This window comes from Vulpes vulpes, chromosome 4, assembly GCF_048418805.1.
Source record: "Vulpes vulpes isolate BD-2025 chromosome 4, VulVul3, whole genome shotgun sequence".
In the NCBI taxonomy this organism is placed as follows: Eukaryota; Metazoa; Chordata; class Mammalia; order Carnivora; family Canidae; genus Vulpes; species Vulpes vulpes.
The window spans coordinates 103,375,601-103,397,893 of record NC_132783.1 but is presented as its reverse complement, the minus strand read 5'-3'; the positions used below and the strand labels follow the sequence as shown (position 1 = coordinate 103,397,893).

Genomic DNA, 22,293 nt, shown 5'->3' with positions numbered 1-22,293 from the left:
TCACTGTGAATTCTCTGGTCATGCTCTTGATGCTGCCTTTCATAGAGTATAAGTCTTTAATTTTAATAAAGTCCTACTTTTTACCTCTTTCGTGGATCATATCTTTGATATTGTATCTGAAAAGTCATAGCCATACTCAAGTTCAAGTTCATCTAGGATTACACTATGTAAGCCTAGGAGTTATATAGTTTTGTGTTTTATCCTCAGCTTTACGATCATTTTGAGTTAATTTTTGAAGAAAATAGATCTGTGTCTACATTCTTCTCTTGCATGTGAAATCCAGTTGTTCCAGTACCATTTGTTGAGGAGACTGTCCTTGTTCTGTTGTATTGCTTTTGCTCCCTTGTTAAAGATTAAATAGCTACATTTATATGAGTCTTATTTCTGGCTTTTCTATTCTGTTCCATTGATCTAATTGTCTTTTCTTTCACAAGTGCCACACTGTCTTGATTACTGTAACTTAATAATAAGATTTTGACTGGAATTCCATTGATTCTATAGACTGAATTGGGAATAACTGACATCATAACAATATTGAGTCTTCCTACTAATGAACATGGACTATCTCCCCATTCAATTAATTCTTTTTTGGTATCTTTTAATCAGAACTTTGTAACTTTTCTCATATAGCTCTTGTACATATTTTATTAGATTTATACCTAACAATTTCATTTTTTTGAGGAGGATGCTAATGTAAATAGTATTGTGTCTTTAATTACAAATTTCAGTTGTTATTTGATTGTATATAATAAAATGATGGACTTTTGTCTATTAATCTTATATCCTGAAATCTAGCTATAATCACTTATTAGTTCTAGGAGGTTAGTTTTCTCGTTGTTGATTTATTTGGATTTTCTACTTAGATGATCGTGTCATGTCATCTGTGAACAAAATTTTATTTCTTCCTTTCCAATCTGTATAAATTTTTTTTCTTGTCTTATTTCATAATCTATGACTTCTAGTATGATGTTGGTAACTAATGATGAAAAGGGACATCCTTGCTTTGTTCCTAATCTTAGTGGAAATACCTCAGATTTCCATTAGAATGATGTTAGTTGTAGGGTTTTTGTAGATATTTTTTATCAAGTAGAATTTCTCCTTTGTTCCTAGTTTCCTGAGAGTTTTTATCATGAATGAGTGTTGGATTTTGTCAGATGCTTTTTCTGCATTAATTGATATTATTATATAACTTTTCTATAACCTATTGGTAGATTGCACTAATTGATTTTGAATCTTGAACCATCCTTATATACCCAGATGAATCCCATTTCATTGTGGTACACAATTAATTCTTTTTATGTATTATAAATTCATTTTGCCAGTATTTTAATGTACATTTTCACATCTATGCTCATGAGCAATATTTGACTGAACTTTTTTTGTAATGTCTTTGTCTGATATTGGTATTAGGGTAATGTTGGCCTCATAGAATAAGTTAGAAAATATTTTATCTATTTATAGTTTCTGGAAAAGATTGTGGAGAATATAATTTCTTCATAAATATTTTGTAGAATTCACCAGTGAATTTATCACCTTTTCTTTTGGAAAGATTATTTGGAAATCTTCTTTGGGAAGGTTGTAAATTATGGCTTCAATTTCTGTAATAGAGATAGATCTATTCAGATTGTGCAGTTTTTTGTGTGTGTGTCCAAGTTTTGGCAGAATGTGTCTATCAAGGGATTGGCTCATTTTATATAGATTATCAAATTTGGGGGCATAGTGTTATTTATAATATTGCTTTATTATCTTTTAAATGTCCATGGGATCTGTAGTGATGTCCCCTCTTCCATTTCTAATATTAGTAATTTGGGTCTACTCTCTTACTTTTTTAGTTAGCCTGGCTAGAGTCTTACTGAAATTACTGATTTTTTTTAAAGTGTTTTTGTTTAGTTATTTTTCTCTATTGATTTTTCATTTTCAATATCATTGATTTCAGCTCTAATTGTAACTTTTTATTTTTCCTACTTATTTAGAATTTTATTTGCTCTTCTTTGTTTGGTTTCCTAAGGTAGAAACTTAGATTATTGATTTTAGATCTTTCTTTTCTGATATATGCACTCAGTATTAAAATTTAACTTTAAACATTGTTTTTGCTGCATTTTAAAATCTTGATAAGTTACAGTTTCATTTCCATTTATTTCAAAACCAGGGTGAATCTTGAACAACATGGTTTTGAACTACCTATGTGGATTTTTTTTTAAACAAATACAGTATAGTACTGCAAATGTATTTTTTCTATGATTTTCTTAATAACATTTTCTTTTCTCTAGCTTCCTTTATTGTAAGAATATAGTATGTAATAGATATAATATAGAAAATATGTGTTATTCAACTGTTTATGTTATATTATATTATGCTTCTAGCCAACAGTTGGCTATTAGTAGTTAAATATTGGGAGAGTCAAAAGTTATATGCAGATTTTCAAGTATTTGAGGAGTAAGTGCCACTAAACCCTGTGTTGTCCAAGGGTCAACTTTACTTTTCAATTTCTCTTGAGATTTTTCCTTTGATCCATGTGTTATTTAGAATTCTTTTATTTAATCTTCATGTATTATAGGAGTTTCCAGATATCTTTCTGTTACTGATTTCAAGTTTAATTTTATTTTGGTATGAGAGAAGACATTGTATGTTTTCTGTTCTTTTAAATTTGTTAGGATGTGACCCAGAATGTGGTCTATCTTTGTGAATATTACATGTGAGCTTAAGAACAAGGTGTAATCTGCTCTGGTTGAATGAAGTAGTCTATAGGTGTCCATTATAGCTAGTTGATTGATGGTCTGTTGAGTCCATTTTTGTTAGAAGGATGTTAAACCTCCAACTATAATAGTGGATTAATCTATTTCTCCTTGCAGCTCCAACCAATTTTTGTCATGTATTTTGAAGCTTTGTTGTTATTCACTACACATGAAAGAATGTTATGTCTTCTTGGAGTATTAATCTCTTTATTATTATGTAATGCCCTGCTTTATCCCTGATAACTTTCTTGTTCTGAAGTTTCTTCTCTTCCTCTCTCTGAAATTAATATTATTACTGCCACTTTGTTTTTATTAGCATATTAGCATGGTGTATCTTTCCACATATTTATATTTAATATAAATTTACATATTATGTATATAATATGTATATATGCATATACTTAATATACATATATATTATGTTTACTATATATATGTATATATGTGTGTGTATATATATGTGTGTGTGTGTGTGTGTATATTACCAATTAGTTGAGTCTTGTTTTTTTATTTATTCTGGCCATTTCTTTTACTTTGTGTATTTAGACCATTTACTTTTAAGGTAATGATAAATATAGTTAGATTAATATATATTTTATTTGTTGCTGTAGTTCTTTATTTCTTTTTTTGTCTTCCACATTTTTCTGCATTTTGTGGTTTGAGTTGAACACTTACATGATTTCATTTTATATCCTTACTTAGCATTCTAATTGTGCTTCTTTTTTTAACCTTTTTTTTTAGTGGTTTCTCTAGAGTTTGCAGTATACATTTACAAAATTCAAGTCACTTTCAGTTAACACTGTGTCCCTTCATGAGTACTGTGAGCACCTTAAAATGTATGTATATTTTAATATATATAAAGAAAAAAATATATATTTTCTAATCTTTCCTCCAGTTCCTTGTATCATTGCTGTCATTCATTTACTTTTATACATAAACTTACATAAAGACCAAAATACATATATGTGTGTGTGTATATATATATATACATATATATATACATAAAAGCAGACATAATCAATTGAATTTTTGTTATTATTATTTTGAACAAACTATTATTTGTTAGATCAATTTAGAATAACAATAAACGTTTTTATTTTACTTTCATTTATTAATTCTTTATTACTTTTCATGTCAATACAAGTTTCTAACTTATATCGTTTTGTTTCTCTATGAAACATTTCTGTCTTTTAACAATTCTTGCAAGGCAGATCTACTGGTAACAAATTCTTTCAGTTTTGATTTGATGAAGTCATTATTTCTCCTTCATTTTTGAAGGAATAATTTTGCAGAGTATGGAATTCTATATTATTAGTTTTTGCTCTTAAAACGTCAAGTTTTTCACTCCAATTGATGCTCACAAGGTTTCTGTGGAGAAGTTGGATGAAATTCTTATTTTGTTCCTCTATAGGTAAAGTTCTTTTTTTCTTCCTTCTAGCTTCTTTCAGGATTTTTTTCTTTATCTTTGATGTTTTGAAGTTTAAACATCATATGTCTAAGTGTTATTTGTTGGGCGTTTATTCTGTTTGATATACTCTGAGTTTCTTGGATGTGTAGTTTGATGTGTGTCATTAATTTGGGGGAAATTCTTAATTGTTGCTTCAACTACTGCTTTTGTTCATTTCTCTCTTTTTCCCTTTATTCCCATTACATATATGCCTTTTTAATTGTCCTACAGTTCTTAGATATTCTGTTCTTTATAATTTTTTCTAGTCTTTTCAATAGTGTAGTGGTAAGATTTGAGGGGAGGGAGAGAGGTCTATAGTCCTATGATTAGGTCTCAATAAACTTGGGCTCTGAACTTTACCAGTGCTTTTCAGTTTTCCCATCCTAGTTGAAACAGGATGGCTATGCAAGATTAAGCTCTGGTAAAATACTCCTGAGGTCAGGCCTTTGCTTTTTAATTTTGGAAGTTTCAATTGTCATACCCTCAGGTTTAGAAATTATTTCTTCAGTTGTGTCCAGTGTGCTAATGAGCCTATTGATGGCATTCTTCATTTATGTTAGTATTTTGTTTATTTTTAGGATTTCTTTTTAATTCTTTCTTAGACTGTCCACCTTTTTGAATACATGAATCATCTATTCTTGCATATTGTCTATGTTTTCCATTATAACTTTTAGCATATTAATCATATTTTTATTTTAAAAAATCATGGTTTAATAATTCTAACATTCTAGCCATATCTGACTCTGGTTCTGATGCCTATTCAATCTCTTGGAAGCATGCTTACTTTTCAGTTTGCTTTATGATTTTTTTGTTGTTATTGAAAGGCTAGGTAAAAGTGATTATGGTAAATGGAACTTTACCAGTGCTTCTCAGTTTTCCCATCCTAGGTGAAACAGGATGGCTATGCAAGGTTAAGCTCTGGTAAAATACTTCTGAGGTCAGGCCTTGTTAAGAAGTATAGAATGCTCTGGGATATTTCAAAATGGTTCCTTTGCTCTACCTTGCTAGAAGCTCAAGGAAATTTTTCTCCTACATTCACTTTGAGAACCTGATAGAACTCCTAGAGGTAAAACTCACAAAGGTGTGTGAGACTTTTTATGATTAAGTGACCCTGGAGTTTTCAACTCTAAGATCTGTCCACACTGAGCCTCCAGCAATTTGTTAATTTCAGTCAGATCTTCTTATCCTGGCGCTGGTTCCCATGGAGGTTTCTGATTGTGGGTTCTGCTCTGGTAAGTGGTGATTCTCTGTATCAGCATGTCTTGGTTTTGTTTTTTTTTTTTTTCCCAATTTTTGAGGGAAATGGTTTGCCTTTGACCTCAATTCTTTGATATATCTAAGAAGAGATGTGATTTTTCACTTTGTTCGCATTTTTACTTGTTGTCAGGAGAGAGTGGTTACTTCTAATGAAACTACATACTAGAGAGGAAACTGGGGTCAGTTTTTAATTTTTGTTGAGGTTATCATCATTTGAGTTATGACGTCTATCTGTGCTCTTAAGATGAGAACAACCTTATGTTGAAAGTATTGTATTTTCAAGGGCACCTGGGTGGCTCAGCTGGTTAAGTGTTTGCCTTTAGCTCAGGCCATGATCCCAAGCAGGTCTTGGAATCTAGACCTGCTTTGGGCTCCCTGCTCAGCAGGGAGTCTGCTTCTCCTCTCCTTCTGCCCCTCCCCCACTGGTGTGTGTGTACACTTTTTCTTTCAAATAAATAAATAATATCTTAAAAAAAGAGAGTACTGTATTTTCAGAATTTCATAAAATTTCTTGGCCATCACAAGAAATTGTAATCATACATTAATGAATAATAATAATAAATATAATAAATAGAAAAATTTAGATGACAGTAAACATTTGAGACCCCTGTTTGAGAAAGCATGACATTAAGGTATATCTATAGATAAATTATAGGATGTAAGCTATTTGAGAGTAATGACTTGGATATATAATAGGTATTCTATAAATACCTTTGACTGATCAACTGATTGATGCAGTCTATGCTAAATGTCACTTATCTAGTGGTGCAATATATGATGACTTTTTAACTCTAATAATTAAAATGTGTTAAAAGAAACAAAGCTTAAAATGGCTATTAGCATTAGGTATATTCTTTCCCTTAGGAGGTAAAAAATTTTGCCTTTTACTTTCTATACTATTTAAAACTATACAGTCCTACAGTTTTTAAACTGAGCTGAAGTTAACTGTGTGAACCTTTCAACAAACTCACTTGGAATCTGTGAGATATTTTAAATATTTAAAGGAAAGTTAGAAACCTCTGCCTAAACTACTACTATTAAGTTGTTTGAACCTAACTCCTGAATAACTGCAACTGTTAAGTAATTCTCTTGCCCTAGGGGCATCATGAAAATATTACCAAGACACTAAGGGTACCATGAACTGAGAATGTTTAGGGACATCTAGTATAACCTATCATCAGAATGTGAGTATATAGCATATAAGTCAGAAAAGTCAAGATTTAAATTCATTTATCATCATTCAAACATATAAAATTCTATGAAACTAAGTGTATGGACCTAATTTTAGTAGAATAATAACGGATAGTTTAGGAGTATTGGTAGTAATTCATAACATGTTGATTTCAGATACTTTAATTTATGTCAGCTCTTTAGAATTCATAATACATTGGTCAATAGAGAGAATATTAACAAAGGTGATTATATTCCCACCTACCCATACAAATCTATTTATCTCATATAGTTATTGCCAGTTTCAATAGTATTAGATTATATTTAACAGATTTCTTGCTAAATGTTTCTATTATTTTGTGAATGAGGCACAAAATGAAAAGTCATACTTTGTGGTAGGCTGTATAAACAGTGTCCATATATACAAATATACAAACATACATATATTATGCACCAAGGAAGTTCATAACTGAATGCAAAAACCAGCTACACATGGGATTTGATAATCATTGAATGCTGCTTAAGGATAGTTAGTTAATGCTTTGTTTGTTTGTTTCACTAAAAAATATAAATTTGATGTATTTATTGATGTGGCAGTTTAGTTGATGCATATATCTTTATCAGATTTCTAAAAATATTCAAAGAAATCTTATGTACTAAAATTTTTATTATATGCACTTGGTCCTGGTTTTAATTTAGAATTATTTTACTACCTTTGCCTGGGAATGAGTGTCAACTAATGTTGCCCAAAAGAAAGATAAGTCCACATAGAAATATAATGTCCAATAGAAATACCAATGAAAGCTACACATATAATTTAAAATTCTATAGTACCCACACTAAAAAAGATAGACATGAGATTAATTTTAGTAATATATTTTCTTACAGTTAATATGTCTAAAACATTAGAATTTTAACATATAATCAAAATAAGTATTAAGATATTTCATATCCTGGTTTTCATACTGAATCTTTGAAATTCAGTGTGTATTATTTTACATTTAATACACGTCATTTTAGACTAGTTGCATTTTATAAGCTTAATGGCTACCATATTGGACAACACAGGTATGAACTGTCTGTAGTAGAATTACTGTTGCTGCTTGTTAAAAATCCACTTTTTTTTTTTTTAAATTTTTTTATTTATTTATGATAGTCACAGAGAGAGAAAGAGAGAGAGGCAGAGACATTGGCAGAGGGAGAAGCAGGCTCCATGCACCGGGAGCCCGACGTGGGATTCGATCCCGGGTCTCCAGGATCGCGCCCTGGGCCAAAGGCAGGCGCTAAACCGCTGCGCCACCCAGGGATCCCTAAAAATCCACTTTTTGGACCTTACCCCACAATTATTGAATCAGAATCTTTTAGGGAGAGCCTAGTGACTTGAAATTTTAAAATTTTCCCTGCAGATTCATTTGCATTTTAATATTTGAGAACCATTTTACTTCTAAGGGTGGTAAATTTTTAATCCTTTCCCATGTCATCTTCCCACCCAGCCCCCTCCCCTGCCACACACACATATTATGTTAATCTCTTGGAAGAGAGAGTAAATATTCTTTCTTTCTCTTCCCCTTCCCCAAATATGTAGTGGCAAAAACAATCAAAATTGTGTTGGCTACAGTGATAAAAAAAAAAAAAAAAAGACAAGTAATGTGACAATTGATAAATGGAAGGAATACTAACAAATATTTCTAAGGTCAACCTGAATTTTGGGTAAATTGTGAATCCATTTTATATTTTCAAAATTTAAATCCATATATATTTTATTATAAGAATACATGACAGTCATTAGATGACTTCATTGAAGTGCTTTAATATTTTAACTAAAAACTCAGAGAGAATAAGCATCATAGAACAGTGGCTAAGAACCTGGGGTATGGTTTCAGATCTAGATTCAAGGTCCAGCTCTGTGATATGTCCTTAGACATGATGTTTAACAGTTCTGTGCCTAGATATTCTCATGTATAAAATAGGAATGGTGAGAATTCTAATATCATAGATATGATTGTATTAATTGATTGGTATAAAATGAAGTTGTGCACAGTGTTTAATGTATTATTGTTCTTAAATGGTTAGAGTATCATAATATATATATTTATTTTGCCAGAGGGTGAGAAAATAAACCCTAATCCTCTTTATATATGTAGTTATTATTTGAAATATATTTGTTTGTAGAAAGAATTCACTTGTTTTCTTGAAAGAGTTCAAATTCTGAGAACCTCTGCTAGGCAAGAGCAGCATCTTGGCCATGCTCAGCTGCTACTAATCCCGATGTTGGGCAATTCTGTTCTAGTCAGTCGGTGGCTACTGAATGGGATTAACAATGGACACAGATAATTTGAGAGGTACAATTTATTATACTTTTTTTTTAGAGTTAAAGGCATTTTCAGTCAATTTTATGCTTAAGGGTTGACGAGACATTACTCAGTACTTCCTGAATGGGTTTGGGACACTTAGAGAAATGGTAAGGATGGTCATACTATTTTTTTTCTCACAGAGATAATTGATTATCACATTTCAGAAGTGACAAATGGTAATGAAAGTGAAAGAAAAGAGTAAAAATATTAATGTCTCAAAAGAATCATCCAGTCACTTTTCTAGAGGCAGGTGACTTTTTACACACTTCCTATTGGTGAAGCAAATACAGACTGAATTCTTGTGTTAAAAATGTGTTTACTTTTGCACCAAAAACAGTAATACCGACAGTGTGTTTCAATTAAAAGGAACCCTGGAGCAAAAATGTGTTCTAGTCAGGGGTAGAAGCAGAGTGTATCATTATCTCGTAGGCACAGCAGTCAAGATAATGAACAGCTAAGAAGACTGGACAATGGAAGGTGAAGTATGACTTGTCATGAAACTGTCAATAGAATCTGAGCTCACTTTCTATTAGTAGGTGCCGTGAAATTGCAGGGATGTGCTGAGCAGCTGAAGAAAAAAAAAAAAAAACTCAAGTAAAAGTGGCCTGATGGTACTTGGTAATTTTAAGCCTGATTTAATATTTTGCCATTGTTATTAAAAGCCTTAAATCAGTGATTTCATTGTTTAATTCCTCTTACTTTGAGTAGATGGCCTGTGTTTATCCTCTTAGACTTGACCTCGAGACAGAAATTCCTCTAGCACTTTTTCCTTCGAGGGGATTTTGTTGTTGTTGTTCTTCTTGAGTATATAGTGGAAGATTTGAATAAGGTTTGGAATTCTGTCCCTGCTGAAGGGCAATAGGATATTTTATAAATTACAGGAGAGATGGGCTGAAGATATATTGGGCTTGCATCAAAATGGATTGTTGCTGACTGAGTCCAAGTGTAAGCTGAATAAAGTGAGATAGCATATAGGCCACAATAATCTTAGAAGAGAATCAGGTTGGGCTTCAAATGAAAACAATCACTAATAATATAAATCCAAGAACACACAGTGAAAAATATCCATGTTGGGTGATAGAAGGAAGCGAGAAATTTTAAGAAAAACTATTTTTGTTGACTAATTTATTCATTCAACATGTATTTGGATACTCATTTCATGCCAGGTGTGGCTCTAGGTCCTGGGAACAGGTGAATAATAGGCAAGGGAGAGAGATAAGAGACAGAAACACACACGAACACAGTAATTTCACCCAGCAGTAAGATGAGGAAGATGGAATGGGGAGAGGGGAAGAGTGATGAGGGTCCAGGGCAGCTGCTCAATGACACTCTCACTGAGGAGAATATTTTCATTACAGTGGTAGAGGGAGCTAGAAGAAGGGAGAAGGTCTAAACTGATTCTAGTGTAAATAGAGGAAGGAATGCAGAAAGATGCTGCAGGCTTCCCAGCTTCCTCCTCCTTCCCCTAAACAAGTCAGAGCCCCTCCTGGGCATAGATACTGATATCTTTTGTAGGAGGTCTAGTGGTTTCTTCCTTCCCAGACCTTCTTGAGGTGTCCAGTTGGTAGACCCCTTGTAAAATTCTGGAAAACGTCTCTGGGTTTTTTCATTTCTTTTAGTTTGTATGTAAGAATCTCTCTGCCCTTATGATATTAGGCAGACTTCTCTCTGTACCTAGAGCCATGTATTGACTCTGCTGAGATAAATCCTGGTGTCTTACGGAGTCTGTGAATACCAAATGCCCAGTGCCAGGCACAGAGTAGACGCACTACAAATATTTTCTGTGTAAAACAAAGAATGGAAAAGAAAGTCTCAAAAAGTCAAGCTGTTAAGTCATGTTTTCATGAATAGTTCCTGAATACACTGCCAGGATATGCTCAAGGTCTAGGATTGATTTCAAGAGAATTAATAAGGGCATTTTAAAATTCCTGGGTCTCACCCTTGGATACTCATCCAGGGGCTGTGGACTGATACCTGTGTATACGATCTTTTGTTTTAAGTTCTCCAGTTGACTATTATCAGTAGGCAGTTTCATGAGTGCTGTTAGACTAGGGAGGGAGGCAAGGAAGAAATTAAGATTTACTCTTTCCATGGCTTCTTTGACTTTTGCTGTCCGTTTACGAGTTTTCCCTATGTGGGGTATTTGAATTGCACCCAACAAGCAAGATTATTCTTACTGTATTTAAGGATATAGCATATAACAGGAAGGTAAATTTTGTTGTTTAAATTAAAAGTTCAGAAGCCAAATGGGGCAAGATGCAGGTCTTCTCTTGAAATATGTGCAGAATCTGTCCATCTGTACCAGTTTCCAGTCCTACAATAAGCTCAGTTCTCTTAATAGCCAGAAGGTTAGACTCATGGAAACACACTTAATAGTATATATGTTCACATCCTGAAAGCTTTGGATAGTTAGGATTTGAGATTAGAATTCCATTTTTCCCCCCTATTAGATGCCAGCCGGGCTAGTTGCATTAATGACTGTGGTTATGTTTGAATGTAAATGGGGGACATCTGGCGATATCAGGAGATCAAACGTTGGGAGTCTGCATGATGACTCTCATCTGTTTGTCACCCAGCAGGTGTAATGGATGGCAGGCATGTGGGCTCTTTGCCCAAGTTAATGTACAGACCTAATATATTGAGGGGAGAAGTTTTTAATTTGCAATTTTAAAGGATCACAGCTCAAGATAGGTGTTTGGGGGTGGGGGCAGGTGGGGTAGATATTTTCCACTGCGCCAATTTCTTTAGTAAAATTGCCGCTTTCTAGCCTACGGGCATTTCCCTTGTCCCGTTTCAACAAACTTCCACAGCCCAATTTGTTATTCAAAAATTTATGGAAAATGTATGTTAAAGTGAAAAGGGTACATTGTGCAGAAAAGGGAAGCAGCTTGTAAGCATATCATTATGCGTGAGCCATGGGGCCCGCAGATGGCACTTCTACTCAGAAACGAGAGTGGTGCCAAAAGCTAAACTCTAAATACATTTAAATCACATATCTTTACTTAAAAATGGAGTATTTTGGAAGGAAAAGCAGATGATATTTAAGTACACAAGTGGTATTCTTTTGTTCCTCATATAATAGAGCCCTTTACAAAAGTCCTTGCCTTCTAAGTGTGCAGTAAGCCTTTGATTCCTCAAATTCCCCAGAGGATTTAGTCGCAGTGCATGGCTCAGTTCTTAATAGGATTAACCATTGAGGTAGTACCTTGCTAGGAGAACAACTCTTCAAATATCCTTACAGTTATTGAAAATTAAAGGATTTGTTTTGATTACTATGTTCAATGCTAACAGCAAACCTTTGTTTTGCACATTAGAAATAGTAACAAAAAATTATCATGACATACGGACTTCTTTTTTTAATTGAAAATAAATTTAGTTCTTAGACTGTGCCAATCTTTAATTAATTAGGGGGAGGGTAACGAAAGGGAAAAAGACATTTGTTTGCTACTTAATATAATGATTTTGTGGAAATATATGCTTTTTAATATAGTAATCATGCTGATTGCTTGTTTAGAGAGGGGTTATATTTACACTTAGTGGAAAAATTATGTTTTAAAGGGCACAGTTCATGTTGGTGAGACTAACACAGGAAATAACCAGTTTGTTTTTATTTCTTCTTTTGCAAGAGTGCCATTACTTCTACTAGCATCTAATACAATGAGTCTTTTACCTCTGAAATTGATTGTGAATGTGCATCCTTAATTTTTATTGATGGCATTAGATCTGACAGCAGTATGATTAAAACAAGCATTACTTGTATTTAAAAATTTAGAACAACCTTTTATTTTAATATTCTAATAGCTTCATCTGTTTAATGATTGTACTTTTAGGAAATCAAAAAGTATAATTATTTCTGTATGGCATTTGGTATATAGGATCTTTAATTTTCAAAATACTGCAAACACATGTTATTTCCTCCTTTCTCTACCTCCTTTTCCACCCTCTTATTCTGAAGTGCTGAACATAGAATAAATCCCTTCCAATTTTAATGACCTGTATTGAGTTGATGTGTATGTGTGAGGCAGAAAATATGTGTGTGCACGCATATGCATATGTACACACCTCTAAGTAGTGTGAATGAAGGAGAGAAGTATGAATTATTTTTTAAAGAAATACAATTTCACTATTTTCAGCCTACTACAAATAAAAAATAGTGATGGTTGATAATATGATGGTAAATAGAAGTCCAATGGCAGTTATTCTTGATGCAAATATATGAATCAATTATGAGTTTTAGCATATTGATCATTTCAAACTGAGTGCTGATAAAGTAAATTTAAAAGTGCTTCAAAAGTTTTTCTATGCAGATGGGATAGCTATATTGATTCTGTTGATTTTTTTTTTTTTCTGCAAAAAAATTCCTTGTCTTTACTGTGAAAATTTCTCATAGACCAGCACTGGTCAGGTCAATGTCTATGTATTTGGCAACCAAATTCCTTATTCCCTAATGCCCTAAGCTTTTTTTCTTTAGTTTCTTTTATAGTTTTATAGCTTTTGATGTAATGCTATGATTTGTATACTGTGGTTATTCAGTGTTCTGGATCATGCTCTCACCAATGAGGACTGTTGATATAAAGGTTTTTTTTTTTTTTTTAAGATTTTATTCACTTATTTGAGATAGAATGAGAGTAAGAGAGCTCACACGAGCAGGGGTAGGGGCAGAGGGAGAGGGAGAAGCAGACTCCCTGATGAGCAGGGAGCCCAACACAGGGCTCAATCCCAGGACCCTGGGATCATGACCTGAGCCGAAGGCAGACACTTAACCAAATGAGCCACCCAGGTGCCTTGATATAAAACTTTAGATGGTTGGCTCACTTACCACTTGTTTATATGCTCACTTGAATAACTCTCCCTGGATGGTGAGGATGTAGAGCCATGAGTGAGGAGGAGAGGTTCAGCTGTCCCCATAGCAGGTAGTAAATATGATGAATAGCCATATTGGATAGTATTGTGGGCAATAGTTGATATGAACAATTAAATGGTTTGCTCATGGACAGAGGTCAAATATGATAATTACTGTATCACGAAACCAACTGAGTAGGTGGGATATCAGTTAAGAGAGGGCTACCATACACAAAGGTCAGACTCTTTTTATGATTTCAAAATCATTCTTATTCCATGGGTTAGTTCTCCATCTCTCCATAATTAAAAAGAGATGATGCTAATTTTACGAATCTCTTTATATGTTTCAGTGCAAATCTAGTGCCCCAGAATGATTCAGTGTAAATGAAATCCCATGCAATGTCTTTCAGCAAGTTTTAATTTTTCTTAATGATTAAAAATTTCTCAAAAGGACCCATGTACATTCCTGGGGAAAAAAAAGGAAATAATCAGTAAGAGATTCACAGTTTCTGGTGAGATCTGCAAGTTTCTGCTTATACCATTTTATCTTCAAAAACAGTCTATTGTATCTTAAATCTATTCAGCAAATAAAAACAGTCCTTATATGACCTGGTGCTTTTTAGCTTGGACCCTGGACTTCCATATGAATACTGTTACATACTTTAGCCAAAGCCAATAAACCTCAACTGTCCATGAATTAATTATAATTAGTGGCTGATTTAATGTTTTCTTTTGCCTTCCTTTTTATACATATCCCTTTGAAACATACTAGGCTGTAATACACAATTATTATTAGTTCAAGTTGAAGTGATTCTGTATAAAATTGGCCTCATATTTATTCATTCAGAAAATGAGCAGGGACAGAGTGCATATTTTATAAAACTCCAGTAATTTCTGTATCAGATAACCCTTAAGCAAAATAAGATTTGACCCTTTCAAAATTACTTAATGAATTGGTATTACATGGAGTATCTTTTTAAACTTCTATAAATTATTTTTCCTTTCTTTAAAACCTTTGAACATAAGCTTTGGACCACAGATCCTGCATTCTAATATTGAAAATATGATTGTGTTTTGATTGTTTTAGTGCATCTTTATGATAGAAACCATTTATTTTGAGCAAAATTATGCCTGAGTTTGACAGATAATTGTGGAAATCTCTGTGTGAGAGATAAAATGACTTAAATTAATTGAAATGTTATCCTAAAGAGTGAAAATTCAGAGATTCCATATAGTTAAGAAGACTTCTTTAGCCTGAAATGGCCTTGGAGGGAATAAAACATACTGTAAAAATAAAGATAAGTTATTTTAAATTGTTCTAAGCATACCTGGTTTGTAATTATTTGGCTCCCGATAATTTCTTTGTACTGTTGGTCAGAGCCACCAAAGATAATACTCTGTTAATTAATCTCTACCATATATTTGACAGTTCTGTAATCTCTTTGTCACAACCACAGTGGGCCTTCAGATCCTTAGGGAGGCTTTGGGGACCTCTGGATGTTTTGAAATGTTTTCTCCTGGCTCCCTCCTAAGATCCAACTTAGCTAGCTTGGGGATATCAGTGAATTTCAAATAGCATTTGTGATGAGGCCGCTCTCTTGATCCACTGTACAAATTTGCCATTAAAAGCAAATAAAATATGAGCTCCTCGTCCCCCTCCTGAAGCCTGAGAAGCACATCCACAATCCCAGCAGTAGGTGCTGAACAGCAGATCAGCTTAATGCTCCCCTTGTGATAAAAGAAATGAGATGTATTGAACAACCATAACTTTATTAGAGAGATTTCTTGACATAAAGCAGTGTTATATTTTAGGTTAGCATATGTAATGGCTTTGTGATTATGTACCTTTTCCCGTCTTTTTGATGCATACTGCTAGATGGCAAAATTTCAGAGGTTGGCATGCTCCTTATAATGCGCCTTCCTCAGCATCTGACAGGAGTCCTTGAATGGCATTTGTGCCTGACTCCAAGCACACAAACGTGAATACAAAGACCTGTTTCCTCATTAAACATTTTTATCATCTGGAGAAGGTCTATCCAATAGAAATATAATGCCGGGGTGCCTGGGTGGCTCACTTGATTAAGTGTCTGCCTCTGGCTCAGGTCATGATCCTGAGGCCCTGGGTTCAAGCCCTGTGTTGGGTTCCCTGCTCTTTGGGGAGTCTGCTTCTCCCTCTCCCTCTGCTTGTGCTCTCCCCCTGCCCCCGTCAAATAAATAAATAAATATTTTTAAAGAAATATAATGCAAACCACACATGTTACTTGAAATTTGCTAGTAAGCACTTTAAAAGTAGTAAAAAAGAAGCTGGTGAACTTAATTTTCTTAATCTATTTAATTTAACTCAATATATCAAATAGCGTTTTTCAGTGGGTGCCCAATATAAAAATATGATTGAGATAGTTTACTTTTTTATATTAAATCTGTGAATCATATGTGTTTCACATTTACACATGTCATTGCAGACTATCCACTTTTTAAGTGCTCAATAGCCCATGGCCATATGGCTGGTGGCTCCTCTGTTGGACACTATTAAACCTAGGGCTTGAAGTAGTTTCTAATATATGGGCACCACTCAGATATATTAGTCAAATAAGTAAGTAAGTGATACTAGCTGACTGGTTTTTGTATATCCAGGTCAATGAATCATTTTCTATGTTATAAAATCATTTTATTGCTGATCTAAATGCCTCATTATCAAATGTCCTTGTTAAGAAACAGAGAGATATTTTATTTGGACTTAGGATATTTTTTTGAAGAAGGCTACAGTTCCTAAATAGTTACATGAATAGTAGAATGCAAAATGACTTGAGTATTCTGAAAGTCATTCATTCTAATTCATCATTTTATTTTCTGTTTTGTGGGATGAAACTCATATTTTTATGTCTCTGAAATCTTTATTTTTATTCATTAGAAAGAAGTCAATTAATTTGCATTTACTAATCTCCCATTCCTTACACTGTAACATCATTCTCTTTATATCTAAAGGGAAAATTGTTAATATTTCTTTTAAGCCTATAAACTTAATTTCCATTAATGGAGCTGGTAGTTTGAATGAAAATAACAACATCTTGCAAGTTTTATTCCTATTGTCTGGCTTTTTATAGGTTTGTCTATATCATTTCATTTTGTTGCACTTCCTATTGTGTAAAATATGCAGTCTGGTATTTGTTTAATTTTTCTGATTCGTATGTTTAATGATAGAAAACACATTTAAAAAATGCAAATTGAGACCTTCCTAAGTTATTCCTCAGATGTCAATAATATTAATTTAAATAGGTCATTTTATAATATTCTTGAATCAGATATTTAATATCTCAAATTTTTGATAAACATTAAATGAAAGGTTAAAATGATTTGATTGAATCAAAAGTGGGCCCAGATTAACTGCCATCAATAATCTAGAAAATGCATTTCTATTATGGAAGAAGGTTTGGAATAAAAAGAGGTGGCTGGCATTGTCCTATTTGTGCATAATTTTGTCTATTTCAGGTGAATTTATTTATAGAGAGATATCTAGAAGGATGTCCATCAAAATGTAAGCAGCAGCTATCACTGGCTCATGTGCTTCTGAGTGGCTTTTACTCTTTTTATTTAACTATATAATTTTTTTACAATGATACTCAAAAGAATATTTGAAAATATAGGTTTCATTATAGTTATATAAATATAGGTCTCATGTAGTCTCATGAGTTACTCTCATATGTAAAATATGCCAGAAATGTATATTTCAGAAAAAATTCAAGTCTGGGTTTGTTAGTTTTATTATAATTTAATAATGTATTTAAGTTCAATCAATATATGTTTTATCTGATCTCTCTTAATGTAGATGAAAACCTAATAAATAGTAACACTGGCAATAAATGTATGCTTTAAAGCATGCCTCATTTGTTACTGAATATTTAATGAGTGACACACATTGATCAAAAAATCACTTCCATTTATCCATTTGACGAATATCCATAATGCATATAACAAAATAGGGAGTGAGTTTCATCCTTCAGAAATCAGTGGATTTTGACGTAATTCTATTTTATTAATAAAAATTAAAAATAATAGCTAACATAAATGTATGTGCCACTCATTAAGTGAATTATGTATGTAGTCTTTATAATAACTCTATGAATTAGATATTGTTATTATCCTTATTTTATTCAAGATTCTAAGGAACATGGACGATTAAAGCTTGTCTTGGACCATGTGGCCATTCAGTGTTTTTCTTTGCTAGGCTTTGGAGCCTGGAGAATGCATCATTACACTGTATCAAATATACTGTGTAAACTGACCATACCTGTTTTTATTTTACATTCATTCCATCAGCAGGCTTTTCAATTTATAATCAACATAATATAAAATAACAAAGCAAGTACCAGATTTGTTGCCTGAAAATTACAGCTGTTTTATTATAGTCTTGTTATTACAGAATTCTAAGACCTTTGTGGTCTAGGGCAGCCTAGGTGGCTCAGCGGTTTAGTGCCTGCCTTCAGTTCAGGGTGTGATCCTGGAGACCTGGGATCGAGTCCCGCATCAGGCTCCCTGCATGGAGCCTGCTTCTTCTCACTGCCAGTGTCTCTGCCTCTCTCTCTGTGTCTCTCATGAGTAAATAAATAAAATCTTTAAAAAAAAAAGACCTTTGTGGTCTAGCTGAGACAAGTATCTGACTCAAGTGTAGGCTCCTTTACAGATCCAAAAATGAAGATCAGTGACTAGCCTACGATAACACAGCAATTCAGTGGAAAGGCATAGAAACTTCCTGGGCTTCTACTATTAAAGCTTCCTTGTATGATTTTGTGCTACTTCTAATTATAAAAGAAAATGTTAGATCCAACTTGTTGGTGAATCTTCTTCAAAATATTCTTGCAATTTTATTTAGTAATAAAATTGTTAAATTGTGGCTTTTTACAGCATTAAAAACTAATATTCAGTAGAGATTAAAGGATCAGAACTGCACGTGTCGTAAACAGACTTGATTATAAGGACACCTAATTATTACAAGGTAGGATATAATTAAGTGCTAAAGTTGTGCGATACAAAGACAATAAAGGCTGTGCAGTTTTTCAGGAAGAAATCAAAGAACCATATTGCTTTTCTGGGTTCTGATTGCCAAATTGAAAACTTCAAAAAAAAAATTAAAACAAAGCAAGTTGACATAGGTCTTATCATTCTGTCTGGTCTTGTCAGTTTGTCTTTTAAAGACATGCAGTCTTGATTAGATAATTCTGTTTCATTCCCTTATAATCAGATTATCAACCTACCATAATAAGCAAGATAGCAGCAACAAGGAAAGCAGAAATTGTGATTAATGTTAGTTGTATTTCTACTGTATGCCAGAAACATTCTTTCCTTATTACTCAATTTAATAGGTGGTTTGTCTCTGCTCCCATTTTATAGATGAGAATACTGAGGCTCAGGGGGTCTGAGGAACTTTGTATGAGGTTGTACTTATTAGTGAGAGAGTCACAATTCAAACTCAGGTCTGCTGTGATTTAAATTCCATACTCTCCACTGCATTGTGACAAGTCCTCTTACTGTCTGCAATATCAGGATGCTAGTACCTAATATTTGTTCCACATTTCCAGGAGTCTTTGAGGAGGGCAGAAAGGCCTTTCAGAGTATTTAGGAAGACAGAGTCATCAGTTTGAAAATATTGCTTTTACTTGTGAGGAGGGTATCCAGGAATGTGTTATCCACCTGTGGCCTTATACGGGTGCTGGAGATTGAGGCTCCAGCTCACCAGAGGATCTTACACCCTGCTTTAGAAATGCTGGTTGAGGAAGGGCTCCTTTGTCCTACACGTGGAGACGTACATTTAATATCCAAGATGAGAATGACTTGAGCAAAAACCTCTGTGATTAAAGCTATTTGTTTTCAATTGCAATCATTCCTTCTTTGTTGATGCCTCTCTTTTTTGCACTAACACAATCCCTTTGTGAACCTACAAAATCATGCTTTGCCTCCCTCACTGTCCTACTTCTCCTGGCCAGGGGAAAAGGGAATGTAATAAGGAACAAACATCTAAGTGTGGATTTGTTTAATTATGTGGACATGTCTGGTGTGTGTGGGGAGATGTTTGTATTTTTCAAAAGAGTTAATCATTGGGAGGTGAGCTCAAAATCTCCGTTGATGACATTCCAGGTATATAGCATTTTAGTGTTGGTAACAATAATGACAATGGTGACATGTGAAGTGTATTGAAGGGGTACTATGTGCCAGGCACTGTACTAAGTGCTTTTGATGGATTTTTATGTTTAATCATCATAACATTTCTGTGAAATAGGGGTTATTATATCCCCATTTTAGATAAAGAAAGCTTAGGTTATTTGCCCAAAGCAAGTTGTATTGGAGTCGGGGACTTTCCTGGTATATACTACTACTCCTGTGTTCTATTGACCATAGTACTAATTAGCAAGAATTTGAATTTTAGAGTTGGCAAAATCATGCTTAAATTGTATGGATGAGCAAACTGTAAATTTGAAGATGAAATAAATCATTTGGAAATGTGAAGAGCGAGCTTAAAATCCATGTATAGCTAGGAAGATGTGCTTAAACTGTTCTTCCATTCTAATACTGTGTATTTCGGTGTTTAGATTACAAACAGCATCACAGTTGAAGGATAACAAATGGGAATAGTATTGTGGTAATTTGGTGTCTTAACGATAATGGTGTGCCATAGTCAAAATGACTGATTTAATTAATATGTTTTATACCATATTTTACATTTCTCTATTGAAAGATATTCTAAAGGGTAAGGTGTGCAATTTAGCTTATTTAGCTCTTAATTCCAACTTTCCTACATTTTGAAGATATATGGTATTTATTTGCATTTTTATTCTTTTTGTTTTGTTTTATGCGCTCATTTGAATCTTATCTATTTTCTTTTTTTTTTAACAGTTACATCCCGCTTTTTATTGCCTAAGCCGACTGGGGCTTGCTTCATCACTTGGCTTTGCTGTGGAGCACTCCTGTAAAGCCAGCTGAATTGCACACTGAAGATCCACCCTTTGGTGAGTGGAATCTTTGCTACAATTTTGTGTTTTGCTCTGCCTCATGTTGTTTGTATTGTTGACCAAAGTGCTTTGATACAGAGCACAAAATAGGGCTTTTCCAGCTCTGTGCAGGAAAACTGGCTTCTTTTCTTTTTCTTTTTTTCCCCTTATGGACACAAGTAATTTGTACTGTCATTTTCTCTCTCAGAAATCTGCTATTGTCTTTCTCTCCCAACCCAACTGAATGACTACAATTCTCTGGTCATGCATCTGCCTCTTCTCTACCTAGGTGTGTTCCCCCTGGCACCCTCTCCTTATCCCTTGGCCTCTACAAATAATTTGGTTATCACACTTCATATTTGCTCTGTATGCATGGAAATAAAAGGTAAAGGTTGTGGTTAGGTGGACCACATAGCATTCCACTGTAATGTGTAAAACATTTTAGATTAAAAAAAAAAAAAAACTTACCCCCCTCTTCCCCCCTTGATCTGTTTAATGTTGCTAATCTATGCATGTTGTAAGACAAGCAAAAAGGAAACTGGCAAGCCTTTCTGATGTTTCTAATAAAATCCTCTCTGTTTTTATTGTCCCTGAACTGGCATCCTCAATATATTTCTACAGCATCTAGCACCATATATCAAAGGTTTTCCTAAGCTTTTTTCTTGAACCTCTGCATCCATTTTTCCCAAGTCTTGTGCTTTTCAGATCTTGTTTTTATATTTTTATAAATTACATCTTACCAGGATGGTGCACTTTAGGGGGTGCACAATTAAAGGACCCTATGGGGACAATTAATAATATATTTTGCAATTCTAATTTGGAGAGGGATCATCTGACTTAGCTAAAACCTCAGTTATAGAATAATTGTAGTAATTTCAGTACATATGGAGATATTAGGACCAAGGATAGAGTATGAGAGGAGGGATGGTAGAGACTTAGAAGTGGTTAGATGGATAAAAGGAACAGGCATCTGGATTAAATCTTTTTTTTTTTTTCCTTCAATTCTAGCAGAAGTTTTGTGTGTGGTTTGTTTTTACTTTTTGTTTTTTCCTATGAAAGTGAGGCAGTGGCAAGGGGAGTGAGAATGGGTTTAAGGGCAAGAGTGTTGATGTGAATACTTTCATGAAGGAGGTGTGCATTATGCAGTAAACAGCCTGCCTGGAACAGTCAGTTTAGAAAGTACTTATGAAACAGATAATGTAATGCCTGGATGGGAATCTCATGAGGCTGTGGGAGAAGTAGATGATGCAATTAGGTACTTAACCTGGCACTTGGACTTGTAGTCGGAGATAAATGAATGTCATCAGCAGTTCTCGCTCCGTTTTGCTGGTAAAGAAACGTGAAGTCCATGCGACTTGTTTGAAAACTACCTTTCCACTGTGGCTGGTTTTCCACATTTTTTCTTGCTGTCCCCATGTTCTCTTGGGTATGTGGTCTGAGCTGGGAGAATTTTCTATTAGGGTAGTAGTGAATTCTGTTTGAATTATATTGTTCTTGGATACTGA

The 22,293-nt window shown here is 33.8% G+C and overlaps 1 protein-coding gene across 21 annotated transcripts in view; it reads left to right on the top strand.

Annotated features, from left to right (window-relative positions):
• Positions 1–22,293, top strand: part of TENM2 (teneurin transmembrane protein 2) — a 3,534,961-nt gene that overhangs the window by 2,386,592 nt on the left and 1,126,076 nt on the right. For all 21 annotated transcript variants that reach the window (XM_072756643.1, XM_072756655.1, XM_072756648.1 and 18 more), the window contains one exon: positions 20,694–20,806. The gene's annotated coding sequence lies outside the window, so the exon portion shown is untranslated. The remainder of the gene's footprint in view (positions 1–20,693; positions 20,807–22,293) is intronic.